The sequence below is a fragment of the Spermophilus citellus genome (genome assembly GCF_964194105.1).
Source record: "Spermophilus citellus genome assembly, chromosome: 2".
NCBI lineage: Eukaryota > Metazoa > Chordata > Mammalia > Rodentia > Sciuridae > Spermophilus > Spermophilus citellus.
The window spans coordinates 12,418,017-12,424,016 of NC_138183.1; positions in this window are offsets into that span (position 1 = coordinate 12,418,017).

Consider the following 6,000-nt stretch of genomic DNA (forward strand, 5'->3'; position numbering starts at 1 on the left):
CTTATTTCTAATTTGTTATTCACTCATTTGTTTTATTTTATTTTTTAATACATTTTTTAATTGTAGGTGGACACAATACCTTTATTTTATTTATTTATTTTCATGTGGTGCTGAGGATTAAACCCAGGGACTTACACGTGGTTGGCAAGTGCTCTACCACTGAGCTATAACCTGGGCCCATTATTCATTCATTTATTTTAAATTACTCCTAAAAAATCATACATATTCATGCTGTGCTGTGTGAAGTTTTGATAATTGTGTAATGTTCAAATGGTGGCAAACATATTTATTTCCTTATTTTCTATTTCTTTGAAACATTCAAAAGCCTTTATTATAGCTTTCTAGAAGTACATAACTTAGCATTACTGTCTCTAGTCAATGTACCAAGTAGTAGGACAGTAGAACTTTTGATTATTTTGGTACCAGACGACTAGCTTTTCCTTACCTTTTCTTCTATTTTCCTAAACTGTTGGTTATTTCTGAATCGTTGTCAACAATTATTTTGTGTGTGTTATTAGAGTGATGATAAGTAGGCATGTAACTTTTTTCTCAAATAGAATGGCCCTTGTCACAAATTGAGAGTAGCCCAATGGTCTACATAGAATGGGCCCAGGACTCAAGTGGTGAACAGGAAGTTCACTGGAGACCTCCAGGCCCTACGGGGGCCATGTGGGTGTGGGGTGTGGCAGTGAGAATGATGGTTTTTGAAAGGCCTTTCAGGTGGTGATGTTATTTGGGAGATGGGCCCATTCCAGTAAGGGTTTCAGCCTCTCTGGCTGTGGACTGGAGAATGGCTGGGCAGGAGATCAGGAAGTCTGGGCAACATGCAGTGAGCTCAAGCAGGTCTTCATTTCAGTTTAATCCAACTATGTTTTGTTTTAAAATGAAAATAGTTACTTCCTAACCCAACTACATAAATGCAGTGTTCTGTGTATATTTAACCAAATATATCTGAATAAAAAAACCCCCAATTCCCTTGTCCTACAAACCTCAGGATAGTATTCCATATTTTTATGTAAAATTTTAAACTTTGCCTTTGGTCCTTGAAAGTCTTAAAAATGAAGGGAGGTGGTTATTTTTAATGTAGTTTGAGGTACAAACTCATTTAAATGCTTTCTTTTTAACATAAAGTATTTAATTTTTTTTAATTTAAATTTGTTTTAATTAGCTATACAGTGCATTGCAATATGGCATAACCTCTCAACTAAAAAGCAAAGCATTCGAGGTGTAGAAAGGGTTTCTACTATGGGGTAAGTGATTTTGTTTTAAGTAAGTCAACTTACTCTTTTAAACATTTGTACAATTTGTTTTAAATAGTTATACATGATAGTAGAATTATTTTTAATAATTCATCTTTTGTCCACTTCTCTGCAAAGCCAATTGTATCATTTCAAGTTTTTTGTATGTACTTGTTTCTTATGTGGGTATACACCTATTCACCCACAGATCATACTTTTATTTTTTTAATATGCATCAGGACCCTATTTACTGTTGGAAGAAAGTGACCAACTCTCCACTGGTCTTGACCCAAGTGCAAATGTGCCACTTGTTCAGTTTCTAGGTTCTCTCTGGCTAATTCCACAAGCCTCCTAACCCCAAGGGAAAGTGAGCCTCATCCTGCTCCACTCCCCCAGCCTGAGCATTCCCTGGTGGGAAATCCATTCTGTGCTAAGTTAGTGCACCCTCCAGATGGACCCTAGATCTCAGGGCAGGTGCATGCAGGGGCAGTTGGCTAAGCTTATTGTGAATTCCTGTTCCTGCAACAGAAAGTCCCCAAGAGGCCACTTGGAGATGGTGTCTTGCCTCAGCTCTCTGCCCTCCAGTCAAATGCAAGGACCCTCCCACACCAACTCCCCACCCAGCCTCAGGTCACTCAAGTTCAGACCACCCCTCTCTTCCATGGTTTTCCCCCATGCCACATTTTCTTTCTTTATTTCTTTTTAACTTAGAGCATTCTGTGCTTTATTGGGTGTGCTACAAAATCAGCCCAGCTTGAAACCGTCATGAGAATATCTTTCTAAATAGTTAAAGTCTACCTGTTAACTCCTCTTTTCAGCTTGGTTCACCAAACAAAGGAGGTTTTCATCTTGCTTCTTTATAAACCCCCTGCCTTAAGGAATGAAATGGAAGATGACAACCTTTTGGGGGCTCCTCTTAGCCAAGCACTATGAGCTGCTCACATTGTTAGAAAGCTAGCAAGCAGCTAAGTAGAGTATTACACTTCAGAGTTTTTCCCCCTCAAGCAAGGAATAAGCCAAAGTCCTTAACAGCAAGCTCTGTCCTCATGTGGCTCCTCAGATATATATCTATATCTATATCTATATCTATATCTATATCTATATCTATATCTATATCTATATATATATCTTCTGAACATAAGTGTTGGGCTTTTTTATTTTTATTATTTTTTTTTCAAAATATATCACACTTTATTCATTCTTATTTCATTAGGCATTTAGGTTGCTGTTACAAACATGATAATATTTTTTGCAGATTCTTGTGTGTATTTACTATGTGCATTTAATCTCTCTTGGGTATTTACCCAAAGTGCATTCCTTAGTTGTAGATATGGAAATGTTTAATATTTACAAAATTATTCTTACCCATTTTCCAAAGTAATGGTCCCAGTTTGCACTTTCATCAGTAATGCATGAGAAACTTCAAAGCTTTGTTTTCCTTCCATCATTTGATATTATTATGTTTCTTCCTTTTGACCACAGGATTTGTATGAAATGATCCCTTACTATAGTTTTGGTTTGCTTCACCTGTTACTCTTTAAATGAACATCTACTACTGTGTTGACTGACGTGTGTTTCTTTCTCTGTAACATGCCTCTCAATGATCTATCTGGAGATTCTTTTGGATATTCTATGAAAATTATCACATTATCTGCAAGTAGAGAAAATTTTATTTTCTCTTTTTCTAATCCTTATGGCTTAAATGTCTTTTCCTTGTCTGATTTTAATGGAATAAACAATATGAAAATCTGGTACAATGCTGATGTAAATGGTGTGAATTTTTTAGTTCTGATTTTATTTATTTGTTTTTTTATTGTTGGTTGTTCAAAACATTACATAGTTCTTGACATATCATATTTCACACTTTGATTCAAGTGGTTTATGAACTCCCATTTTTACCCCGTATACAGATTGCAGAATCACATCAGTTACACTTCCATTGATTTACATATTGCCATACTAGTGTCTGTTGTATTCTGCTGCCTTTCCTATCCTCTACTATCCCCCCTCCCCTTCCCTCCCCTCCCCTCCCCTCTTCTCTCTCTATCCCCTCTACTGTAATTCATTTCTCCCCCTTGTATTATTTTTCCCTTTCCCCTCACTTCCTCTTGTATGTAATTTTGTATAACCCTGAGGGTCTCCTTCCATTTCCAAGCAATTTCCCTTCTCTCTCCCTGTCCCTCTCACCTCTCATCCCTGTTTAATGTTAGTCATCTTCTCATGCTCTTCTTCCCTACTCTGTTCTTAGTTACTCTCCTTATATCAAAGAAGACATTTGGCATTTGTTTTTTAGGGATTGGCTGGCTTCACTTAGCATAATCTGCTCTAATGCCAGACTCTGTCTCTCTTTTTGCCTGCGTCACCCCTCCCTGGAGCTAGCATTATGGGCTGGGTTCTTGAGGTATCCTTTCCTGTTCTATGTTCCAAGCACCTGAATTTATGCATCTCTATTATTCTGATATTGAATTTTGGTGTATTCCTTTGTCATCCTCCTTACTGGGAAGCAGTATTTCCACTACCTGAATCTGGAGTCCCAGAGCAAGTGAAAATCACACCCTTCCTCTACTCTGCCATCTTTCCCCTCTGGATTATTTCTAATTTTCATTGTCATGAATAATAGTGTATTGAACATAAAATGTGTATGTGTGCTATTTGTAACAATTGCTCAATTAACCTTAAAAATGTTGTATAGTCCACTTAGTGAGAACCTATCTCTAAATAAGATATTTAAAAAGGGGCTGGGGATGTGGCTCAGTGGTTAAGCATCCCTGAGTTCAATCTCCAGTACCAAAAAAAAAAAAGTTGCATATTAGTCTACCCTTCATCATAGAAGATATGTTCCCCAGCTCCAGAGAATGCCTGGAACCATGGATAGTGCCAACTTGCATATTATGTGGTTATTTTTTCAATTTGATAATCAAAAAGGATACTAAGTGACTAATGGGAGTGTAGCATATGCAGGAAAGATATGCTGGTCAAAGGGGTGATTCATGTCCTGGGCAAGATGGAGGGGGACAGTGTGGAATTTCATCATGTTTCTCTAAACATCAAGCAATTTAAATCTTATGAATTGTTTATTTCTGGAATTTCCCATTTAATATTTTCATACAGCAGTTGAAGTGGGTAGCTGAAACTGGAAAGCAAAATTATGGATGGGGTGCATGACTCCTGAATTCATATACTCTCATGTTTATTTCTCCAGCTTTAGACATTTCTTTAATGGAAGAAGGAGGATTCTTAGAAAAGGCTCCAGTGTTAAGAATCGAGTCTAATCAGAGAGTAAAGAATAAAAGGGATCAGTAATGGAACTGCCTGCCACCTTGAGATGGAGATACAAAGTAGGAGGAAACAAAGAATCCAGCAGAAAAAAATGTTAAGTACATAAGATATTTTCTACAAAATATGAGGAACCAGAGTTAACTAATCGAAACCTGGCATGATTTCTTTGTTGTCATCAACTTATAAGTGTCAGAGCACCCTTTACCTTGATGGAATTTATTAACTTGGTGCAGAAAAAGACATAGGAAATATAGCTTCTCAAATCCACCCCAATGGAATAAATTTTTATTAATATATAATTACGCTACAAGAAATAATTTTTTTCTATCACATGACAAATTGCCACAATTTTAGCTCCTTCTAATTCAGTGTCATAACTACTTGTATTCTGTAGGGAACTTTATCGAAATCAGCCTGCACTTGCATCTTCTGCCCCACGCCCTGGGAGGCCCCTCTCACATTCTCCTTTTGGCCCTATACTTATGAGATTTGGCTCCGGAACCTGTTATCCATGCACAGGATCGATTAGTCAGCAATCATCTGGTATTAGTCAAGCTCCACATATCAACTGCAGAAAAGACCAGAGGCATGCTGTGATGTGGGAGTTTTAGTCATCATTGTGCAGCTGAAGAAGGTTGAGAAAATGCAAGTTGGAGAGCTGTGGTCACATCTAATTCTAAGGTACTGAGAGCATTTGACCCCATAGAGTAGACATTGTCCTTATGTCCCTCTTCCCATATTGAAGTAGCTAATCCATTTCACCTGTCCTACAGAAATTTATATTAAATACAAACATTAATATTGTTCTCTGAGTTTCCTGGCAGATATAATATGGGCAAATGACCCATTCTTGGCCAGTCAGATGCACCATCGCACTATCTCATTTTGAATCTAGATGTAGTGGTGAAGAGAAAATGTGGGCAGGTGTTTCTGGAGATGGTGATATCCAGTTTGTAGGTCTCTGAGGGCTATACCCAGTGACTATTGCTGGAAATGCTAGCAGGGGTACAAGTTGCAAGTTGGCAGTGAACAGAGTTTGGAAACTACAGCCATATCCTCACTGGACTAGTTCCCGATTATGATTTTGACTGTGGTTTTGACTATGTGACTTTTCTTATTCTTGTCCATTTTCTTGTTTCCTCAGTCTTGGTAACTTCTGAGCTCCACTTAGCCTTTTGAGATACTCTCTTCCTCCAATGAATCACTAGCATTGATTTCTGTTGCCTGAGTCTAAGAATTCCTGAGAATTACAGATGTTGTTTAACTGTAGGCCCACAGAACACCCTCAATTACAGTTGAAGCCATGCTGGTATTTTGTACTAATGATACAGTAGTCTCTTTTGTTTCATGTTCTTTGGGTTTACGAGACATCCCAGGAAAATATTTGGTAAAAAAATTCATAATATGGATTTAATTAAGATATTTCTGAGACATTCTAAAGGAAGAAGATCTGAGGGATGGAACAATTTTCTTAGAATCATAG